Source organism: Aphidius gifuensis, linkage group LG5 (assembly GCF_014905175.1).
Source record: "Aphidius gifuensis isolate YNYX2018 linkage group LG5, ASM1490517v1, whole genome shotgun sequence".
Taxonomy (NCBI): domain Eukaryota; kingdom Metazoa; phylum Arthropoda; class Insecta; order Hymenoptera; family Braconidae; genus Aphidius; species Aphidius gifuensis.
In genome coordinates, this window is record NC_057792.1 from 8,035,912 (window position 1) to 8,062,686 (window position 26,775).

The window sequence follows — 26,775 nt, forward strand, 5'->3', positions numbered from 1 at the left end:
GTTCTGTCAGCGTTCTATGTTTTGCGAATATCTACGTTTTTCTTCAAGTTCGAATCTTTGAGTTATGCGGTTAGTCCATGAAAGTCATCAAAAAAAATACATAATGAGTGCCAGAGTTATTAGAAGAACGGTAAGTTAATTATTTTTTATTTAATTAATCAATTTATTTTTTATTATTTATTGTTTTTTGTGTTTATTTATTTATTTATTGGTGAAGGTTTTTATGATTACATTTTTCTTTAGTGAACGTGAGAAAATTGCGTCACTCAAGCACGTATTCTCACTTATCTTTTTTTGTTTTTTTCTTATCAATTTGTATTCTATTGTCTTTTCTTTTAATTTAATTTATTCTATTTTTTTCTTTAATAAATTAGTGGTGTGGTTTTTCTTTTATTATATATATATATATTTTTTTTTTCGTTAAACATGTGCGTGTGATTGCATGATTCGCACATGGTTTAACCTATCTTTTTTCGATTTTTTTTTATATTTTATTTATTCTCTTTTATTTATCTTTTTTTCTTATCAATTTGTATTCTATTGTCTTTTCTTCTAATTTAATTTATTCTATTTATTTTTTTTTTTAAAATTAGTGGTGTGGTTTTTCTTTATGATATATATATTTTTTTTTTGTTAAACATGTGCGTGTGATTGCATGATTCGCACATGGTTTAACCCATCTTTTTTTTTTTGATCTTTTTTTTATATTTTATTTATTCTGTTTTATTTTATTCGCTTTTATTTTATTTTTTTTATTGGTGGAGGTTGTTTTTTTTTTTTTTAATTTATAGGTTATTCTATTGATTTTATTATACATTTTTAGAGTGATTCAATGTGGAAGAGGACAGTGATGATGAATTTGGAGAGGATGGTCAGGACGTTGCCTGCTGCAGTAAAAAGACAGCTGCGTAGGGAATTTGCATAAGCAATGAATCCTCCTCGTGACAATGGTAATTTTTTAAATTTTTTTATATTATTTTAGCATTCTACTTTTTTTTTACTAATTTTTATATTTTTTTATTTTCGAATGATTATGATGCTGATGATGAGGTAATTTTTGGTGATGTAAAAATAAAAAGAGCTGCAGTGAAAAAATTATAAAGTTAAAAGTTTAAACAGATTTTTTCACGATAAATATTTGTTGCACAGTATTTTTCAAAATATTCATCAATTAAAAGACATTTTGAATAAGTAAAATATATTTTTTTGTGGATCTCTACTAGTGCATTTTTATAACAATAATAATAATTTGTTATGAACAAATGCATCAGTAGGAATCCATGGAAAATTATATTATTTTTCTTTGCAATGTTTTTTTTTATTCAATGGATATTTTTTATAAATAGTATACAACAAATATTTACCGTGAAATAAAGTAATGAAAATAAAAAGATTTGATGATGATGATGATGATGATGATGATGATGATGATGATGATGATGATGATGATGATGATGATGATGATGATGATGATGATGATGATAATGATGATGATGATAAAGTGATTTTGGAAAAAGAGGAGCTGATTGGGAGGTCAGGGGATGCCGACTTCTACAATTGCTGCTACAGTCCGCCTGAGATGACCCGAAGCGGTCGAGTCTGTCGTGATCCAATGTGGTCACGAAATTATATGTTTTTTCGAAAAATAAATTAAATAAATTAATAATTTCCAATTTTTTAAGTATGTTGTTTTTCTCATTAATCCCTATCCTAATTTTTTCTTATTTTCACTGTTTTTCACACATTTTTTTTTCCATGTTTCCGATTCATTATTTTTTTTATCTCTTTTTCAGTCACGTTAATTATTTTTTATTGTTAAATATTTTTTTTCAAGTAAATCTTCCTTTACAAATATATTGGTTTAAATCATTTTAGTAAGTATGAATAGTAATCATTAAAAATGACGCTGGGTCGCTAGTAGTAAAATAAAAAATGAAATGGTGGCGCTAGTGTGACGATGTCGCTAGTGGTCATGAAAAAGTGAGGAAAAAGTTAAACAAATGTCAGTACATCTAGCTTTAACACATTTCATTGTGATCTGCTGCCAAGACAATATAGTCATATAAAAATAACAGGTGAGTCTTAAACACAATTTAATAACCAATAACTATTTTCATAATACTTACATATTTTATAAAATTGCTCAATAAACTAACCTTAGATTTTTACTAGCTATCAATCCACATAAATATTTTATGCATCTGGTTAATATTTTTCTAAAAAAAATAACCTCAAAAAAAATTTTTTTTTTTGTAATCCATCATTATCTTGTTAATTTTTGAATAATTTTCAAAAGTTTTAAGTCAATTATTCTCAGATCATCACTAGCTATCATTCTACATGAATATTTTTTGCACCAGGTTAATATTTTTTATAAGAAAAATAACCTGTAATCCATCGTTATCTTTGCAATTTTTGAATATTTTTCAAGTCAATTATCCATAGATTTTCGCTCGCAATGATTCTACTTTAATATTTTTTTGATTTTTAGATTAACCAAATATTAAAATAGAATGGATTCAAATAAAATGGGTTTAAACACGCGATACAAACTACATCGAGAAGATTATCGAAAAATAGTTGAACGGACCTGGTGTAACCCGGACAGTGCCGTAACAAGGGGTGGGCAAGAAGGGCAACTGCCCAGGGCGCAGTGTAAAGGGGGGCGCACTTAGAAGCGCGTCACAAGAAAAAAAATATTCTTTTTTAAACAATTAAAAAAAAAATTATATTTTCAGGAAAGAAATTGACTACTGTCATTTATGATCATTCAGATATTACATAAACATGATTGTCTTTCTAAATTTTGAAGTTAATCGTCCTCATTATTGTCATTTGTCATTTAGAGACAATCGTGCTAAAACAATATTAAAAATGCAAAATAAGACGTAAAATAAAAAATATACTTAATAATTTGAATTGAAATTTTTTTTTGTTTCTTCTGACAACGGCCAAGACACGATCCTCTATACTCTAAAATTCTACCTAATTCTACCTATCACTAACATCGTACTATAACCGACTTAAAGGTACGGTCTCCAAGGAGCGTCTGCGCCGGCTGTCCGACTGTCGCGTTCGGGCGTTCTGATGAAGCGCTTTGGAACGCTCATAGCCAAGTTGTCTCCAAGGCGCGCTCACAACTTCCAAACAGTCGAGCAGCTGTATGATGAATATACTTTTGTTTTAAATAAAAATATAAATATCATAGATAATAGAGAAAAATTAATTTTGATAATAGCTGATAAAGTTACTTAAGAATATTGTAGGAGAAAATGACAGAAAAATTAAAATCAAATGAAAACCTGTTAGCAATTTGCATACAATAAAAAATGAGGGATATTTCTAAATATTAATAAATGGTAAATGATAAAAAATTTCATCGATTTTTCTGCCTTAATATACATCAGTTTGACTATTTTTCAAATTAAATTAAAAAAAAACTATGATAAACATAAAAACATTAGTATACTGCACTAACACTTTACCAGCTAAACACATGCAGTTAAAGAACTTATATATATGTGCGTGACTGCCCAGCGTATACAGAAGCCTGACCCGACTTTGGTCAGTCGAGCGTTCAGACACGACTTCTGATTGCAGCGCTCCGAGCGCGAACGCGCCTTGGAGACCAATAACATAAAACTTGTATTCTCGGGACGAGCGTCTCTGAACGCGACAGTCGGACAGTCGACGCAGACGCTCCTTGGAGACCGTACCTTAACCAGTAACGCAGGTTAACATGGACCGATTTTTATTCTGCTTGTATTGACTATATATGCCAAAGGTTTGCCTATCCTTTTTTTAATTGACATAAATTGAGATGATTATGGCAAATGGCTGAGAAATTAATTCAGATTACGAATTTATTTATTTGGTCACATCCTTTTCTTAGCAACATTTGCCATAATTAATTAATAAAAAAGCTATTGCCAAATATTGCTGAGGAAAGAATGTATCACCAAATATATTATTTCCTAGTCTAAATGAATTCGTTAGCTATTTTAGACAATAATTTCAATTTATGATAGGAGATATTGCTAAGGAATTAATTTAGACTAGGAATTAATATATTCGGTTACATTCTTTCCCTAGATACATTTGCCATAATTAATTAATCAAAAAGCTATTGGTGACTGTTGCTAAAGATTGGATGTAACCAAATAAATTATTTCATTATCTAGATCAATTTCTCTGCAATGGTTTCTATAATACAATAGAATCATTGTGCCAAATTGATTGTATCTTCAATAGACTTCGATGACATCATAGATGAATTTTCCAGCGACAACGCCAGAAGACAAAAACTGTTTTAATTTTCTAATGATCTATTCTTCATCTATAGGTATCACTTTTAAAATATTTTGTCTTCTATATTAATATCCACAACAATTTTTATTTAAAAAATAAAATAATTTCAGTATATTCTGGCGGTTTTGCTTGTTATATATATTATTGTTAAATACACCTAACAAATGATTTCTTTTTTATATATTATATCGATAAAAATAGAGCGCAAAATATAATTTTGCCCAGGGCGCAAAAATTCCTTGTTACGGCACTGAACCCGGATCAGGATCAAATCAATTCTACAGCTATTTTATTACCAAGGCCAGGATGTTTGCCGGAGTTATTGGATGTTATTAATTGCTATAGCAACCTAGTAATTTATTTAAATAAATAGAATAAATATTGGATAAACATTTGCTAGATTTGACAGGGGTAATTGTTTTAAAAATTAGCTTAAATAAACTATAGTTCTAAATCTACCAAATGAATTGTTTGAAATGCGGTAGATGGAGTTACGGTTCGATTGGTGTACCATCAAAGATTCCTGTAATTTTATTAATTTATTTTTACCCCTTTTTTAAAGAAAATTAAATCGGCAAAAAATTACTGGTGTTTATGGTTTAGAAAAAAAGTGTTTTGAGAATGCAAAAAAGAGGTAAGTAAAATTTTTTAAGATTTATTACCTTTTTTTAATACCTTTTATTTAAACAATAAATTGAACAAAAATTTAAACGACTATTTAAACAAAAATTTGAACAATTATTTAAACAACAATTTAAACAATAAATTAAACAAAAATTTGAACGATCATTTAAAAAAAAAATTAAACAATAAATTCAACAACAATTTGAACAGAAATTTAAACAATAAATTGAACAAAAATTTAAACGATTATTTCAGCAAAAATTTAAACCATTATTTAAACAAAAATTTAAACATTAAATTCAACAAAAATTTGAACGATTATTTAAACAAAAAATTAAACAATAAATTCAAAAAAAATTTAACCGATTATTTAAACAATTATTTAAACAGAAATTTAAACAATGAATTCAACAACAATTTGAACAGAAATTTAAACAATTATTTGAACAGAAATTTAAACAATAAATTCAACAAAAATTTAAACGATTATTTAAACATAAATTTAAACAAAAATTTAAACGATTATTTGAACAAAACTATAAACAATAAATTCAATTTAACAACAACAATTTTTGAAATTTAAAAATTCAAAACAATTTATTATTTAAAGTAATTTAGAAAATTTGAACAAACAATAAATTCAACAAAAATTTAAACGATTATTTAAACAAAACTTTAAACAATAAATTGAACAAAAATTTCAACAATTATTTAAATAACAATTTAAACAATAAATTAAACAAAAATTTGAACGATTTTTTAAACAAAAAATTAAACAAAAATTTAAACGATTATTTAAACAAAAAATTAAACAACAAATTCAACAAAAATTTAAACGATTATTTAAACAGAAATTCAAACAATAAATTGAACAAAAATTTAAACCATTATTTAAACAAAAATTTAAACATTAAATTCAACAAAAATTTGAACGATTATTTAAACAAAAAATTGAACAATAAATTCAACAAAAATTTAAGCGATTATTTAAACAATTATTTAAACAGAAATTTAAACAATAAATTCAACAACAATTTGAACAGAAATTTAAACAATTATTTAAACAGAAATTTAAACAATAAATTCAACAAAAATTTAAACGATTATTTGAACAAAACTTTAAACAATAAATTCAACAACAATTTGAACAAAAATTTAAACAATTATTTAAACAGAAATTTAAACAATAAATTCAACAAAAATTTAAACGATTATTTAAACAAAACTTTAAACAATAAATTCAACAAAAATTTAAACAATAAATTAAACAAAAATTTAAACGATTATTTGAATAAAATTCACACTTTGAAATTCAGAAAATAATTTTAATAGTTGTTGGACATTTTCACAATCAGAGTCATTTCCATAAATAAAATTAATTTCTTCAAATATAAAACCTTCAACAGCATAACACTATTGATTCAATTTTCATTGAATTATTTTTATAATTATTTATAATCGATATCATTATAAATTGGATCATCATTATCAATAATCGTTGAATGAATTGGTCCGGTTCCATCTGATAAAAAAGAAACAAATGAATTATCAAAATCAATTACAATTTAAAGGCAGGTCTAAATTTAATTAATTTAAATTTAAAGTTAGACCTTGTGATTTATGTGTTAGATGAATTTGTCCTTCGTAAATAAGTGGTGATGATGATATACTGTAAAATCTTGATTGAAGTGTTGTTAAATGTAAAATAAAAAGTGGAGCAAATGGTTGAACTAATGGAAATTCTTGTAATACCTCCAAGACATTTGGATATTTTCAGTGTTTCCAATCTTCATATGCTGCTGAATCCTATTCTGAAAAGGGAAGGAATAATATAAATATTCAAATAAAATACATTAACTAATTTATGTATTTATTATTGTTGTTTACTGTTGCTAGAAATTAATTTGAGCTTTTTCATTTTTATTTGGTGCTTTTGATGCAAAATAACGTAATAATTTGGTGCTGTTATGTGGTGTTGTTATGTCCAAAAATCTTATCAATTATATTCTCAATTAATTCGGTGAAAATTTTTCATGTGGTACCCATGTTTTAACAGTTTCTTTAATTAAAAATATATATATATATATATATAATTTTATTGTTGAAATAAAATAACTAATTTTATTTACCATTTAGTGTGTGTGATTGATTTTGAGTTTGATGTTCCATTGGAGTATCAAAATTCATTATTGGCTCAAGTCTTTCAAGAATACCCTCGATCAATTGAATTTTATTACAAGTAAATACTCCAAGACGATCACCAGGTTTGTTTGGTATTTCCATACCTTCAGGATCATCTAATTCAAGCAAAAGAGTTGTTGCTCTGTAAATTAAAAACATTTATATAAATATTGAGAGAAGAAAAGAACCTAGTTACTTAAATAATTATTTACCCAGAATCATCCCCACTTAAATCAGTTTTTTTCAGCATGTTGCATGTTGTAACATTTCTATTGTGTCATTTATGCAAAGCTAAATGATAGATAAAATGAATATTATTTACAATTTTCATTGATGATGAATTTGAATAATATCAAAAACAAAAAATATAATACATTTGGCGATTGGTTGTGGATCAACTTCAATAATTCTAACAGTTGATGGTGTTAATGCTTCAGATCCAAGTGATAATGCAACTTCAAGTAATGTATCATCATCATCATCAAGACAAAATGTTTCGCGAGCAACAGTAAATGTATCAGCAGCCCATTTTCTAAATGCCTGTTCTTGACCACACATGAATCAAGTGCAAATACAGCAAATCTTTAAAACAATAAATTTTATTTTAACATTTTTTTTTTAAATTCAAATATAAATTTAATTACCTGACATTACTGAATGGTCCAAATATATCTTCATTTTGTAATTCAGTTGTTGAACCTCTCAATGAATCCAATTTATCTAATTATCTTGAATTACCAACTTCATTTTGACTGTTTGCTTTGATGAATGATTTTGATGTTGCCAAACTTTTTTTGTAAAAAAAAAATAATAATAATTTTTTATTATTTATATTGTTTATTATCATGTAATATTAATTACCTTTTTTTATTTTCATTATTAGTATATGTTTTATTCATTTTCATTGCATAAAGATTTTGTGCAAATGCTTCACCATTTTCTGGTGGTTCACCATTACCAAATGTTGATGTTATTGCAAGTAATGTGCAATATTAAATATGATATTAGATATTCAGCCATACTCAATACTTGTGAATAAAATGCATGACCCAGTAATTCACCTAATTTTTCAGCATACATTTGTCATGCACCAGTTTTAATTTAAAAAATCAAATGATCTTGAAATTAATTTTTTATGAATTTCAAGATATTAATTAACTAATTTAAATTTAATATATAAATTAAAATTAATAATTTATTTACTTTGCAATTTGTTTGAAATGAAATTTTCTTCTCGGTTTTTCACTTGTTGATTTTTTATCTCTTCCTTTTTTCCATATATGAGTTATCCATGCTCAATCTTGTGCATCATATGATGGTTTTAAATGATAAAGTGCCATTTCTTGATGAAATACTGGTGTTGCTGAACCAGATAATGTTGGTACAATCCATAACCAATCAGTTGGACAACTTTTTTTAAGACGCATTTTGTTTGCATCATACAGCAAGATTTGCTTCAATCATTGCTTTGTCTTTCCAAAGTGTCATTGATGTTCTTGTATCTTGATATCATTTGCAATTTTCTGAATAATTAAAACACACATATTAACCATCACATAATGACTAATTTTAATAACAATAAAATTTTAATTTACTTGAAGTAGATTGTAACGATTAACATCACATAAATCACGTGCACCAATTTCAGTACTCATGTACCATCCATTGAATTGTGCTGCAGTAAATTCGATTCCACCATAATCAAATAACATTGATGATACAGCTGGTACAGCAAACTATTTCAACTGCATACTTTCAAACCATAACTAAATATTAAATAATTAAATATATTAATTATAAACAACTGATCAGTATTATTATTTAACAACTTACGTTGGATGTTTTATTGGTATTTCAAGAACAAGCTCAGCTGGTATATATCAAAATAATCTGGATCATGTCCATTTTCTGATAATACAAGTGATACATAATAATTATTATGATAAATACTTCATCACAATCTCAAACAAATAATATAAATTGCAATCTCGTATTTATTTTTTTGTATATGAACACAAAAAAAAAAAAAAAAAAACAAAAAAATGAACGATTTTCGTGGTGGATTTTACTATAGTATACGTATGAATTAATTTAAATCAATGTTGGGGATGCCCCCTGCCCCGCAGAATATATAAAGTAAAAATAAAGTAAAACATTTGAAGATCAAGGCTTGTATGGCGTTATATTGTTTTTTGGTGTCTACGACAATTTTCGCTTTGCTATTATTTTATTAATATTAATATTGTTTATCAAAAATCAACCAATTACAATCATTATTTTAATTTTAATTTTACAATATAAATTTATTTATAATTATTTTAGCTTTATTAAATTTATTTTATAATTATTAATATAAATATACTTGATTAATAAAAACCGGGGTGTAAAAAAAAAATAATTACATTATTGTGACTGTAATAAAACTATTACTACGATACGATTATTACAAGAAATATTTATAATTATTATTATTATTATTATTTAAAATATAATGATTAATGTTTTTTAATATTATCGAACCAGTTTTTCTATTAAGTTTTTGTGAAACAATACAAAATCAACACCAGTATGAATTAACTGTAACATGTATTGATACAATAACTTGTGTTGTATTTTTATGAATTGTTAATTTACCATCAATGCAACGACTACCATCATCACTTGCTGTTACAGTTAATTCATACTGGTGTTGATTCAGATTCGTATTTTGTGTATTTGTATTAAATAATTTGTCAAATTACTACAATTACAAATTACATAATAATTTAGTATTTGTAGTAATTATTTGTAATAATTACTACAAAAGTTATTTAGTGTAGTGGCGAACGTTTCGGCACATCTGCGATAAGCATTGCCCAAATTCAGACTTTGTCAATGGCTTCTCCGGGATTTCTTTTGTAATAAATACTAAAAAAAAAACAGTATTTTAATATTTATTTAATTTCAAAACAAGTATTGAAAAAAATTTTTTTTAAATTAAATTTTCTTACTTTTTAGTGCCCTGAGCACATCATCAGGGATTGACTGTCTTTTTTGCTCTCTTTTTTGGCCTCGACCTGTTACTGTCATTTTTTTAATATCATCTCTATCAAAGAGTTCTTTCATCAAGACAGTCGCGAGCTTTTTCGGATTTTTAATATTTTTGTTTCTAATTTCTTCAAGCTCGTGACTGTCTATATAAACGGGTACTCCTGGAACCAGTTGGGTACGATGTCGTCCGTTTTTATTCCAAGAGTTTGAATCATTATTTTCATCATCATTACTGTCATCATCATCATCATCATCATCATCATCAATTTTATTATGATTATTATTAATATCGTTATTTTCATCATAATTATTTCCATCATCATTACTGTCACCATCATCATCATTTTTATCATGATTATTGTCATCATCATCATCATCATTTTTATCATGATTATTGTCATCATCGTCATTATCATTTTTATCATGATTATTGTCATCATCATCATCATCATTTTTATCATGATTATTGTCATCATCGTCATTATCATTATTTTTTTCATTACTATTGCCATCATCATCATCATCATCATCAACATTATCAGCATCATCATTATTATCGTTGTCATTATTATTTTGAATTGGAGTAATTGGTGTTCCCCGGTCATCCAACTGAACCGCATTTAAATAATCTTTATTGTCTGAAATAAAATAATATTCATGTATTTTATTGATTGAAGTCTAGATTATTTTCATTATTATTTCTTTATTACATTTAATTAATAATTATTATTTAAGAACTTTAAATAAAAAAAAAAGTAAACGTATGATTAACTAACCCGATCTTAAAAGCACTCGACCTGCATAAAAGCGACCATCCTGTGACCATTTTATTTTAGTAATTTTTCCAAATTGACGAATCGATGTTACTGGTTCCACTGATTTTTCAACCTTACCACCTCTCCACTTGATTAAGGCGTACATTTTAATTTTTATATTTAAAATGACTTATTAATTGTGAAAAACGTTTCAATCTTTTTAGAAAACAAAACAAACTGTATTTATTTTTCCTTAGCAACATAAAATAAATGCAATTAACTTTTATAATAAGCCAATTTTATTCTGCTTAAATAAAAAACAAAAAAGAAACTGAAAATTTCATCTTGTTATTCATCTTGAGTTGACAATATTATATATATAAATTATCCATTCAAATTTGTCGAGTGGCAGGCTTCGATGTATAGTTATGAAATAGCAACTTGCTAGCAATGTGCAAAATAAGTATTTTCAGGTAATGAACTACAACATTTGTTGTATAAAAAAAATAATTATTATTCAACAACACACTGTTCATCTACACATTTTGGCAATACCAATAATAATAATGATAAAAATAATAGTAATAATTATAATAATACTAAAGCAACATGTGACAGCTGTGGTACATCTTTTTTATATCATCAATTCTTTCATAATTAGCCTATTAAATTCGTGATGTATTTTTTTTTTTTTTTTTCATTTATTTATTGTATTTTTGTTTTTAATAAAATCTGTACCAACTGTAGCAATTGCCCAGAATGTGAACATGATATAAATAACAATAAGAAGGTGAAGAAATAAAATAAAAAAGGTATTAGTTAGTCCTGTGATTATTTTGGCTAGGATGAGTGGTAACACCACTGTGTTGAAGAGAATGAACACGTTAAAATTATTTCCCTCATTTAATCAGTGCTAAGACAGTGCTAAAGACAAAAAAAAATATAAATAACGTTTAGCTTTATCTTAATGTATACCCGTGTAGGAGAACACAACACGGCCAAGCATCGGCCGATGCTCGGCGAACATCGGCCAATAATCGGCAAACATTAATGGGCCTTTAATGCGCCAAGCCTGGAGCGTTACGGTAATTTAATATCAGCTGCCATTAATGGCCCAATAATGTTCGCCAAGATTGGCCCGATAAATGGCCCATTAATGGCCCGTTAATGGCCCATTGATATACCAAGGGTAAGCCAAGAGTAGACCAACCATCAGCCATTATTGGCTTGCCATTAATGGGCCATTAATGCGCCAAGCCTGGAGCGTTACGGTAATTTAATATCGGCTGCCATGAATGGCCCAATGATGTTCCCCAAGAGTAAACCAAGTATGGCCCATTTATTAATTCCATTGAAAAAAAAAAAAATATATTTTTTTATATATTTTTATATTTTTTTTTTTTTTTATTATTTATTATTTATTATTTAACAATCGGGCTTTTATTATACAAGCTATTAATAATCAATTGAAGAAATTATCATTAAACACTATTGAGATTTGATTCTACCTGGACTTGAACTCGGGTCTTCCTGTGCGATATCCTGAAGCATTACCACTCGGCCACGGCGGCTATAACGAAAGTCATAAATAAATTTTTGATTTGAATCAAATCAACAAAAGACCAACTCTTGGCCGCCCAAGAGTCAGCCGAAGCTTGGCCAGTGATGGCAACCATGCGTTGGCCATTTAAGGATTAAAAAGATTGGCCGATGAATGGCAGACAAGCAACGGCCATTAATGTATGAGCCAAAGATTGGCCGATGAATGGCAAACAAGCAACGGCCATTAAAAGTCTACCAAGACTTGGCCAATGAATGGCAACCAAGCAATGGCCATTAAAAGTCTACCAAGGCTTGGCCGATGATCGGTTACCAAGCAATGGCCATTAATGTATCAGCCAGAGGTTGGCCAATGATTGGCAAACAAGCAACGGCCATTAAAAGTCCACCAAGGCTTGGCCGATGATCGGTTACCAAGCAATGGCCATTAATGTATCAGCCAGAGGTTGGCCAATGATTGGCAAACAAGCAACGGCCATTAAAAGTCTACCAAGACTAGGCCGATGATCGGCAAACAAGCAACGGCCATTAAAAGTCTACCAAGACTAGGCCGATGATCGGCAACCAAGCAATGGCCATTAATGTATCAGCCAGAGATTGGCCAATGATTGGCAAACAAGCAACGGCCATTGAACGTCCATCAAGGCTTGGCCGATGATCGGCAACCAACGAATGGCCGTTAATGTATCAGCCAGGCTTGGCCCATGTATTGTTGCCAATTATCGGCCATTTAAGAATCAGCCAAGGCTCGGCCGATGCATGGTTGGCAATCATTGGCCATCTAAGAGTCAGCCAAGGCTCGGCCATGAATCGGAACCATGAATTGGCAGTACAAGAATGGGCCAGTTGTTTGCCAATGATGAACCATGAATGGCCCATGCCTGGCTACCAATCATTGGGTGCCATTGATGGGCCAATGCATGGCCGTGTTGTAAGTCTTGGCGATTCCTACACGGGTATCGGTAAATTTTGAAAGAAAATAAAACAACAATAAATGAGGATTGAATGTCAAATAATAATTTAATCTTCTCAAGATAAATTTAAATAAAAAAAAATATTCAAGCCGATCAAGACAATAGATAGCAACGTTGTTGTTTTTTTTTTTTTTTTTTTTGGATTTTGTACAAAAGAAAGAACAAAAGTGTTATTGATAATAGAAAGAATAAAAAGTAAATAGAAAAAAAAAAGATGTGTGTTATTGTACGCACAGGGAAGTGAAACTTCTTTAGTAATTCTGATAAATAGTAATTGAAAGATCTCTCGTTGCATTAATATATTTTTGACTAGTTGTCTCTTTCGCTCTTATTCCAAGTGAACTATTATGTTCATTCAGTCATTAAAAATTATGATAGAAATTTTTAAATTTATTGATTGGTTATAATATTAAGGTTCTATGTAAATGAAATTCTAATTTGAAAACTGAACACAGAATATAATTTTATATAAATATTTATCTATTGAACAACTAGTCAGCCAAACACTTCTATTACTATTTTATGTATACTTTTTAGTGTTCCGTAGGACACTTATGTTTTCGCTTTTCTGTGACTTTTTGTTATTTCGAGATAAAACGTGAAGTCTTGAATCGAATTGGCTTGTAAGATGCTCATTTTCTTTATTTTTTTTGGCCGAAAGGAATCATCATATTTATTTCCAATTTTGAGGCCGCATTAGATTTAATATGCCCATTTTTGGACATGGCCCAATATTGACCAATCAATTCCGGCAACGTTTTAATCGACGACGCTTCATCTGTAGACTCTACGATATTTTTTTCAAATTTTTTGGTCGTTTATTTTTTATTTCATCCAACGATATGTAGTGTCACAAACTGTTTTTTTACAATATTTTTGTAAACAGCAAGAAAAAAAATAAAAAATCCTACGGAACACTTAGGGTGCACCTTGGGGAACTTGACTATCTTTTTTTTTATTTTATGTATATATATTCATGAAATACTGAGTTTTTTCAGTTGTTTATCGTCAGGATTTTTGTCGGGATGATATCTTTAAATATTTTCCCGATATATCAACTTCAGATGACTTAAGCTTTCAATATTATTGAATATTGAACCAATTTCAGTCTCGTAATCTGACAGGTTAAAGCCTGGAAAATATAAATAAAGTTAATACAAATTATAATCGAAATGAATCTGATTTTAATTAAGTAGCTATCTCTTCAATATTCGAATAAAAAAAAAAGACCTGGTAACATTTGTTGGGGCATGTGGCCAGCGTTACCCGTTGAGAATTAAAAATTTTTAATACTCCGGCTAGGGCCATTGTTATTTTTATTGCTTAGACATATTTTTACCGTTAATTAACGAAATTATTATTCATATTTAAAAGAAAGGCAATAGAGTTTTTTAAAGCTTTTTTTGGAGCCTTATAAACATTTTATTTCAACTCTATGATGACATTTTTTGGTCCGTTTTTTTTATTTTTTTTTCGGCGAGCCATAACTTTTGTAATAATCAAGATAGGGAGTTCGTATTAGGCTCAAATTATGCGCCTAAGAAAAATCTAGTGACGGCATTACGGATTTTTTTTCTCTTAATAACAGTTTTCGCGCAAAAAAATTAAATATCCGAATTTTTTTTCAAATTTTGAAGGTTTTTTTTTTTTTCTCAAAAACTATTATAAATGGAAAAGAATTTTTCAAAGCGGGCGATAGAGTTTTTTGAGACACATAAATTGAGCCTAATCCCGAGTGGAAATTTAGTTAAGGTTCTGATCAGAACCGGATCAGGGAACCTGATTTCAAATCAGAACCGGATCAGGAATCCTGTTCAGAAACGGATCAGAATGTAACGCTCTTTTTTAGGATTCTGATCAGAATCAGATCAGGAAACCTGACCAGATATTAGGGTTAGAGCCAGGATACCTGAACAGGCATGGATCAGAATGTAACGCATTTTTTTAGGATTCTGATCAGAATTGGATCAGGAAAACTGACCAGGATACCTGATCAGGAATGGAACAGGATTCCTGATCTGAAACGGATCAAGTAATTCTAAAAAAAAATAAATTTTCATTATTTGATGTTTTGTAAATCGGCTAACTAATTTACTATAGCAATGTTAATGATGAAACAGGTTGAAAATCATATGTTAAGATTTTATATACCTAACATAACTTAAATTACCTAACCACTAGTGGGACGCAAACTCGGATCGTCCAGATTACAACTACGGGCCTTAACACGCGCAGCCATGCCGTCTATCGATGATCGGATGTGATTTCTTGCTTTCATAAATTACATCAGCTAAAAAAAACTTAAATTAGAATTTGCGACGTAAATATAAAATATAACAATTTGTTAAATTGTCCCTAGTCATTTTGTTTTAGAATTAGAATTGAAATTAAAATTAAATCCAAAAAATATTTTTCCTGATAATATTCTTGTCAGAATCTGTTCAGGAAACCTTATTCAGGATATGTTCAGGTTTCCTGTTCCTTTCCTGAACAGAAAAACTGAATAAAAAAAATTAATTTATATGATAAATTTTTCCTTTTTTTGAGCTTGGTACGAAGTCTCTCGGTTACTTAGTTCGTAAGTTATGATCGTTTTGAATTCAAGACTGCGGCTAAGCCTATGGCCTCCGTAAAAAAAAAAAAAAAAACAAAACGAACTATTTGATGTTAAAAAAATTTAATGTCAAATATTGATCGATTTTTTCAACATCTTTTTTATGAGCGAATTAACCACAAACACATGATGGTGCATCATCGCCGCCACTATCACTACCATGTATTTGTTCTATTATGATTGCTGCTGTTTATATATGATCAATATTGTATTTGATTTAAAATATTATTAAAACTACCAGTACAAGTCTCATGAAAATTACCAGACATTGTATAGGATCTAGTCGTATTTTAAATTTTACAGATTTAGGATTACCAGTACATTTATCAGATGTTTTTGATAATATTTCAGTCTCATTAATTGTCTCTTGAAATCCTATACAATCTCAATCACCATCTTTGCTATCTTTACGTTCACGTGGTACCACATTTTATCCACATATTATTAATTGTTGTTTGGTATTGTGATTATGATGTTGCTGTCGTATTAGGTCAAGCACTTAAATAACCACTATCTTGTGTATTAATTGTTTATTTAACAGATTTATTTTAGATACTTATTATTTGTTTAAAAATATCATTATAACCACCATTACAAGTCTCATCAAAATTATCAGACATTGGTATAGCACCTCGTCATATTTAAATTTTTACTGATTTAGGATTACCAGTACATTTGTCACATTTTTCTGCTAATATTTCAATGTCATTAATTGTTTCTTGAAATCCTATACAATCTAAAATACGATCTTTACTATCTTTACGTTCACGTGGTACCACATTTTATCCACATATTATTTATTGTTGTTTGGTATTGTGATTATGATGTTGCTGTCGTATTATGTCAAGCACTTGAATAAATATTATTTTGTGTATTATTTGTTTATTCAACAGATTCATTTTAAATACTCATTATTTGATCAAAAGTAACATAATAAATTATATATTGTATATAATAAAAGTTTTAACCTTAATATTCACCTTTGTCTCTTGAATCTTTCATGGAACTAAAATTTTGAAACAAATTTTAAACAAATTTTTTCGTATCGTTGTCAAGGGAATAAATAAATAAAACAAGATAAAAAATAATTTAAAATTACTTACCTTCATACCGTTACTTTCGTTGCATCCATCTTTTGTTTTTTTTTTTTTACTGCCCATTCTAAAGAAGTTTCACTTCAAAAAAAAAAGAAATTGAGCCGCCACGGTTGGTGCTTTTGAAAGATTTTGATGAAATGCTGTGAATGTTATATTGATTACAATAACTATAACTATTGTAATAATGTATTAACATTGTACTAAAAAATGTACGATGACTGTTGTTGATATACAATTGAAAATATTTTATACAGTTTAATGATACGAGAAGGTGGGAGAGAGAGTCAATGAATTCTCTGGGTAATTTAATATTATTTTATTTGCACATAATAAAAGTATCAATGATATGTGAAAATTCACTTGAAAAAAAAAGCTCGTTCACACGTATATATTTATATTTATAATAATAGGTATATATGAATGTTTTTTTGTATGATTGAAAATAGATAGAATAACTGCAAATAGAAAAATAAAAAAAAATAAAAATAAAAAAGTATGCTTGAATTTTATCGACACAAAAAATGTGCATGAAAAAAAATTAAATAAATAAACTTGTAAGGCTGCTGATATATTATAATAATAAAAAAAAAAATTAATTTAAATTGAGTTGTTAAGAGTGCGCTGGCAAATAATTTAAATTATTTTTTAAATTAGTTTTTAGTTTAAATTATTACGCACAAAATTTTGCAATATTATTTTTGCCTTTTTTTGTTTTGATAGCTCATTTATGTGAATGAACAAATGAAAATTTCAATAACGTAACAGCCATTGGAAATAGTGCAATATTAAATTCAATTAAATTTGATGTAAAAAAATTTGTAAAAAAAGTTTGTTGATAAACATCAAATGTGTATTAAAAATTACTTTTTCTATATTGTTAAAGAAGCTCATTGACATTATAAATTATTCTGATAATTATTTTGTTTTTCTAAAATCCTAGAAGTTTTTAACTTTATTTTTTCAAATTTTTAAAATAATTAACTTATCAATTGGAAAGGTTTTTTTTTTGTTTGGAGAATAAAAATTAATAAATGATGAATGAAATTAATGAAAAAAAAAATAATTAATTATTTATTTTGATAATTTGATAGTGTATCGAAAGTTGGCTTTTTTATAAATCCACAGTCGTTTCGTATCTGGATTGAGAAATATCATCAAGCTTGATAAACTTTTTTTTTTTTTTAAATTTTCTAATCTCATGACACGTGTTGTATAAAATAAAATAAAAAATAAAGTTTTTTGCAAAAATTGTACAGCTGTATACGAAGGATAATATTATCTGCATCGAAAAAAAAAAAATTAAAAATAACGTGGTTCTTTTTTAGCTGAGAAAAATAAATAATTAAAGCTCGACCCAGATATCACTTGGCTGTCGTTCAATCTTTCAAAATAATTTATTGATTTTATAAATAATCATTTACCTTTTTTTTTTTTTTTACATTAATTACAAAATTATGTAATTTTTTATTTTTCATTTCAACTGATTCTCACAACCCCGTGCGCGCATTTTTTTTTTTAAACATCAAAATTATTTATTTATTTAAACTCAAAAAAAAAAAAAAAATCAATACTAAACACTTTTAAGATTCCAAATTGACATTTTAATTATCTTTTTTAACATTTTTTTTCTGCGTTTCTCGCGCACGGCAATATGTTTCTTAAATTTTCATGAAAATTTTCTCTCCCCATATATTAAATAGCAATAAATTTTTTTTGACTGCGCGAGCACCTGTACACGTACAAATTATATATCTACATTCTACCATTTTTACTAATTATTAGAAATGGTAGATAAATCGCTTGTAAAACGGAAAATGAAAATAAATAAAAAAAAAAAAAAAAAACAATACCTCTGTAAACAAAGATATATAGGTCAGGGGATCCACAGGTTTTTTGATATTGTGAGCATTTAAAAATTTCAATTTTTAAATTAGTTAAACATTTTTTTTATTATTCAAAATCATGTTTAAAAATATAATATTCAATTGTTTGTGTGTTACACAATTTTGATGAACCTGGGAAGTACATTATTGCTTAATATTAAATAAACATAAATTATTTATCTAAAAAAATCTTTTTTATTCATTAAAATAACTAATTTATTTTTAAAAAATATAAATAATAAAAAATAAATATAAATGGAAATATTTATTTTAAAAAATAAAAAGAATTATAAAAATATATCCACCTTGCATGCACCTCATGATGTAGTACAATCGATTTTTTGTAGATAAAAGTTAATAGACTAATATCACATTAAACACATGATTTTTGCAAATTATAAAAATTAAATAATAAGTTTGTTAATCATTAATTGTAAATAATAATAATATCATATCTTAAAATTTAGATTAAAAAACTAAAAATCATTGAAAAAACACCGATTTGAATTTTCATTGTTCCATTGTTTACAATTATTTTTTTTTTAGTTTTTTTTTATCATAAATGAGGATTTATATTTGGAGAGTATTTATATTTTTTTTTTTTCAGTAGGCCAATTGATAATTATAAAAATAAAATATATACTTTTTTTGTTTGATTTTTTTCTCTTTTTCAAATGTCCTTTTGGATAGAGTAGGTAATTTAGTACTGAATAATTTGTGTTAATTAATTTAAGTATAATTATACTTAATTCAGTCCCGGACCAGTTTGGTAAAATGAACATACCATATTACAATTTAAATTATTTGAGTTGAAATTTATTTTGTTGTCTTTGCGTATCAAAATATTACGCTTGTTAAATAACTCAATTTTAATTTATTTTTATCTTTTCTTTATTAACAATCAAATAAAAAGAGATGAAAGAAAGATCAAATAAAGAGAGAAGAAATTTTTTTATCAATTATCTAAAAAACAAACACGAAAATAAAAATATAAAAATTATTTTTCGAGTGTCTTATTTTACCCTGAACTTTAATAACAAAAAAAAAAAAAAAAAAAACAATCAATATTATAAGTATACCATGAACGATGATGTATTAGTATATTATCCGTTGAAAAATAAAATAATAAAAAGATGTGTGTATATGAAAAAAAAAAAAGGTAAATGAATATATAAATGAGTATGATGGGTAATTCGTACACAATATCAAATAACGTGCACAAGAACAATACTGCCACGAGATATTATTGCGTGCCGGGCGGGTTCGTGCAGCCACACGGAGGCATTTATAGTGTGACAGACCTGGCTTGAACAGACACAACTTGAACAGCACTAACGGACATGTTCTCTTTAGTAGATCGGGACGTACGCAACGTGGTCCCATATGGGAGGATTATTAGCCAGGTCCACAACGTCAATTTGAACCTCCACGGTTCTTGACAAGCGCGGATAGAGGCTGATCGACCATCGTAGACACCGTGGCTCTCTCGTGACAACCTGTATACCTATATCAACCATATCTAAAAAGTATTTTCTTTTTATCTTCCTTTTCATTGAGATTTTTATTTTATTATTTTAACCATTATTTGGTGACAAAAAAAATTAATAAATATCAATTATTATCGCCTATGCATTTGCAAACAAATTTTTTTATTTGTTTATTTCATATTTTAATTCCTAAAGCGATGGTGTGCTAACGATCCAATGGGTCTACATAAATTATTATTCAGTAACAATTATTGTTTTGTGTGTTTTATTTTTTTCGATTAATTTACCTTCAATAATATTACGAATTTCGTGTTACATTTTCCCTAGTATTTCTTTTTTTATAAGGTAAAATAAAAATTAATTTTTCAAAGTTTATAAAAACTCAATATATCAGTTAAGTAATGAAATTATTATCTTTTTTTTTTAAATTAACCTTACACACAATATAATTTTCTTTTCACCATAATATTTTTTATTTTTTAAATTACTATGAAATATTCATCATAGATAGAATAAAAAAAATAGAAAAAAAAAAACGAGTGTACTTTACAAGGTACACTCACACGCCGCGCTGGACTATACGTGCTTTATTGTTAATAATTAAATAAACACTTGTTAATATTTGACACTCTATATATATAACGTCCTTGTTATTTCATAGAGTGTAAATTATAAGAAAAAGAAAAAAAAAATATCAATCAAAAGTATAACAATTGCACTAGCTGTAGCTCTGACCTTAAGTCTGACTTCGACCTTAAATCTGACTCTACGTTTTTATTCAAATATGGATTCTAAAATTGGCCTAAATATGTGTAAATAAATTGTTTTAATTCAATTACAACACAATTAAATTTTAAAATTCAGCAATATCTACTTGCACCAGCTCTAACTCTGACCTTAAGTCTGACTCGACCTTAAATCTGACTCTACGTTTTTTTTTTTAAATATGGATTTTAACATTAACCTAAATATGTGGGAGTAAATTCTTTTTCTTTTAAAATTTTAAATTTCGAGTGTTTACTTATTCAATTGTGTTATTCTTAATTCAAAAAGTTCATTTACACATATATAGGTTAAACTTGGAATCCATATTTAAAAAAAAATCGTAGTGTCCGAGTTAAGACTTATAAGGTCGGAGTTGGAGCTGGTGCAAGTAGATACGCTGTTGAATTCTAAAATTTAAAAGTTTATCTATTCGATTGTGTTATTATTAAATTGAAACGATTTATTTACACATATTTAGGCCAATTTTAGAATCCATATTCAAATAAAAAAGTATAGAGTCGGGTTTAAGGTCGGAGTCGGAGTCAAAGCCGGACTTAGGGTCAGAGTTAAATCTGGTGCGAGTATAGATACTGTTTGGTACTGAATTTTAAAATTTAAGTGTTTATCTATTTAATTTTGTTGTTATTAAATTAAAAAATTTATTTACACATAATTAGGTTAATCTTAGAATCCATATTTCGAAAAGAAGGTAGAGTCGGACTTAAGGTCAAAGGTAGAGCCGGTGCAAGTAGATATTGTTGAATTTTAAAATTTGAGTGCTTATCCATTTATTCGTGTTATAATTAAATTAAAAAAATTTATTTACACATATTTAGGCCAATTTTTGAATCCATATTTGAATAAAAACGTAGAGTCAGATTTAAGGTAGGAGTCGGAGTCATAGTCGGACTTAAGGTCAGAGTTAGAGCTGGTGCAAGTAAATACTGTTGAATTTTGAAATTTAGGTGTTTATCTATTTGATTGTGTAATTGTTAAATTCAAAAAATTTACTTACACATATTTAAGTCAAACTCAGGATCCTTTTTTTTAAACAATAAATTCAACACAAATTTAAACGTCTGAAATATCGTAGCCGGATTATTTACAAGACATAATTATTTTGCCCTATAAAATAATCCTGCATGATTTGTAATTAATTGACCCAATTCACCCAGCGCACTTAAGACAAACTATAGGTAGGTTTGGGCAGATAGACGCGTAATTTAGGAAGGGTAAATGACACCTGAAAAGGACACGAAAAATATAACACAAACACAAATATAATTTGATAATAAAATAATTGAGACGACACACGAAATTTATTATTCGGAAAAAGCATCAATTTTATTTATAAGAAACACCATGATTTGAATTAAAAATTACATATAAAAACACACTTAATTCGACGTAAAAAATTATAAAAATATAAAAATATAAAATACGCAAAAATACACTAAAACAAAGGCCCCACGCGTCGATAATATAGAGAGAGAAACATCAAGTAAATTACGGAGTCAGTGATTTGAAATATTAAAGAAGCGACCCGTTAATTAAATATTGCGCGACCCGGTGAATCATCAACTAGATTGAGAAGCAATCTAGTTGTTAAGAAAATAAATGGAACACTGACTCTACATTTACGTAATTAATACACTTGATTATCGCCGAGACTCTACTTAAAATTACACTGATATCAAACACAAATAAACACTCAATATAAAATCAATAGTTGTACTTACAATGATAGTTGAATTAAAATTACTGGCTACAACGACGTGGACCTCGACCTTGGTTTCGCTTTGATTACAATGGATACTTAAAGATGTGTAGTGGATTGATGATGGACAACGGTGTTAGTCGTAAAAGTAAAGCACTCGCGTAGTACACAATTTAAATCTTTAATTAATTAATTATTTTATTGAATTTAAAATATATTTAAAACAAATTTAATTAAATTTATTGTATAGCAGAAGGCTATACGAATTATTTGAAATAATTAAAGAATTTAAATCTGATTGAATAATATTAAAATATCGAATAATTAAACTTGTAACTGATTTGACAATAAAAATATTCTAAGTTTTAATCCAAAAATAATTAAATTCCTCTAAGTCAAAATTCAGATATTGTAAAATTTTCCAAGTTTTAATCTTAAAAATATTAATATTTTCCAAGTGTTAATTCAGAAAAATAAAATATTTCCAAGTCCTTATTTAGAAAATTAAAAATATTCTAAGTTTTAATTCAGAAAAAATAAAAATATTCTAAGTTTTAATCCGAAAAATAATTAAACCTTTCCAAGTCAAAAATTCAGACATTAAAAATTTTCTAAGTTTTAATTTAAAAATATTAAAATTTTCTAAGTTTTAATTCAGAAAAATAAAATATTTCTAAGTGTTTATTCAGAAAATTAAAAATATTCTAAGTTTTAATTCAGAAAAATAAAATATTCTAAGTCTTTAAACCCAAAAATAATCAAATTTTCTAAGTCTTTATTAGAAGAATAAAGCTTCGGCGATTAAGTAGAACTTAATTAGAGCTGGAAGAGCTAGTTATGGTGCAGAGACTGCAGACCAAGTGATCTGTAAAATCTAGATCGATTTAGTTTGGGACTCAATCAACCCTTAGAAAAGTGGGGATCTTTCGGAGACGTTCGGTTTTCTCCTGGTCCATTTCCTATTTTCCTTAGTCTACTTTTTTTCTATTGGTCAGCCCGAAAGCGTGATCTTTGATTAGTAATTAAAAATATTTCTAATTAAAATTTTATAACATGAGTGGTATCAAGAGAATCCTTGTAATTTTGCGATTCTGTTGATATCACTCACAATGTAATATATGTTAAATTAATTAAGAAAATTGGCGGTATTGCCGCTTGGCATTAGTGCCGGCTCAAGAAAATTATTGAGGGGGCCAAGTCGTTGGTTCCCCAAAATATACTACTGTTATATTGCGTAAGATGGAGCTCGGGGTATCGAAATATACCCTGAATATATAATCAGATAAAAAGGTTTAAACATAAAAATAAAAAAAAATTGGTGCGCCTACCGCAGGACATTACACGTCTTTTTAAACAAAAATTTAAACAAGAATTTAAACGATAATTTAAACAATAAATTCAACAAAAATTTAAACGACTTTTTAAACAACAATTTAAACAATAAATTGAACAAACATTTAAACGACTTTTTAAACAAAAATTTAACCAAAAATTGACACGATAATTTAAACAACAATTTAAACAATAAATTCAACAAAAATTTAAACGACTTTTTAAACAAAAATTCAAACGACTATTTAAACAAAAATTTAAACAATAAATAAATTTAAACAGGTGATACTGGTAAAGGACGACAGAATGTTGATCCTTGGTATTTGGAAAATTATGCTTCTTTAAGAAAACTGCACAGTCTCGAACGAAAAAAAAACATAGTTACATTTCACATCGGAGGAGTGAAATAGAAATAGAATATTGGTAAATAATTTGAATATTTAAAAGACATTACATTATGACGATAAAAATAAATAAAAATATTCCTTTTTCATTCAATTTCTAAGGTATGCACCGAGCAATAAGGAACCTGGTTATCATGCTCCAGCATCAGTTGATGAAATTTATTTTGGTTCATCAAAAAGTGTTCTCATTATCAGCCAATTTCAGAAATTCGTAATTTACAATTTACACCGCTATATTTTGCAATATGACAATTTTTTTTTAATTTATTAAGATTTATAAGCTACACATACACACACTTGAATCTTGTTATTTATTGTCGTGTTACATTGTTCTAATAATGAACGAATTTCGAAATAAAAATTCATGTTATTTCGATGACGAAAGTTCTTTACTACATATTTAAAAAAAAAAAATATTAATCCAATGAACTGGTTAAACATTTAATTTGTCCTTTAGCATCAATTGGTGAATGATCATGTTTTGATGCAACAATTTTAATACAATGTAATAATAAATGTTTTTTTAATTTACATGAATTTATAAATTTCATACGACAAATACCACATTCACAATTACTTGAATTTGTATGAAAACATAAAAAATGATTTATTAATTTGTATTTATTTGTAAAACGTGAACGACATGCACTTGATCTATATATATTTATTTAATTTTATTGTTTTTGTTGTTGTTTTTTCATTTGTATTATTATGAATTAAATAATTTTCATTCGGTAAATTTTCTTTATTCATTGTTTTATCATTAAAATTATTATTTGATATATTTGGTTTTTCCAATTGTTTTAATGCAATATCTAAATTACGTAATTCAAGATCAATTTGGTCGTTGATATACACTATCAATATTTTTCTATCTTTTGGTAGACGTACTTTTTCATTAAATTATATTATTAAAATCACGACAATTATATTGTTGGTGTAAACTTTGAATTTTTCTTGCTGATGAACGTGATAATATTGGTCGTGATGATAATAATGGTGATGACGATGATGTTATTGTATTTGAATTTTTTCTATTATCAACATTAGTTTTTTCAAGACTCTTTGATCTTAAATTTGTCATTGGAATATCATCACAATCACCAAGTAATGCTTCAAGTTCTTTTGGAATAGCATGTATTTGTACCAATGGACTATTTGCACCAGATCTTGATTGCATATTGCTATTATTTAATTGTTTTAATTGTTGTATGTATGTATGTTTAATTATTGTTGTTGTAATTTTACATTTTGTTGTTCAATTGAATCATTGATTACCAATGATTTCCCAATTTCTTTATTTAAAATTACATTATTTTTATTTGTTTTTTCATTGTCTTTTGATGCTTGTAAATTTAGTCTTTGTTGATTTAATAATTTTTCTCTATTACGTCTTCTTATTGATTGAACAATTGATTTTCTTGATCTTGGTCTTTTTTCAGTTTTTCTTGTAGAATTTAATTGTATATTTTTTCGATTTCCATTAATTACATTTTCACTACTATCAATTGTATTATAATGATGTATATGTTGATGTAATCCATATTTTCTTCCATAAAAAACACAACAGTAATTACATCGATATCTTACTCTACCTTTTTTATTTTCATGATATTTTTCATGATCATTTACTTGATGTTTCAACCATAAATCAGGTGAATCAAACATAATTCTACATAGTGGACATCTTAGTAACTTTTCTATATGATATAATTAATGACGTGATTTGTGATTGTGATTGATTGTGATTGATTTTTTTTACGTAATTTTGTATCAATATTATTATCTTTTATCAATGAATCAAGTTCACGACTTCTAGTAGTACGATTTTTGTGTTATTATTTGAATCTAATTGTTGTTTATTATTTGATGGTGATGATGATGATGTTGATGGTATTGTATTTTTTGTAAAATCAATTGAATTATTTTTTTCATTATTATCTTTGTCATTTCACGTGGTGCATCTATCGGCTCCTCTTTTATTGTGATGACCAATGGCTGAAATACAAATAATTTTAATTTTCACCTTCACTCGTTCTTGTGT

General features: G+C 27.1%; 1 pseudogene; it reads right to left on the minus strand.

Moving 5' to 3' along the window:
- Positions 1-6,519: 6,519 nt before the first annotated feature.
- LOC122856330 lies at positions 6,520-25,911 on the minus strand (annotated as a pseudogene).
- Positions 25,912-26,775: the final 864 nt, after the last annotated feature.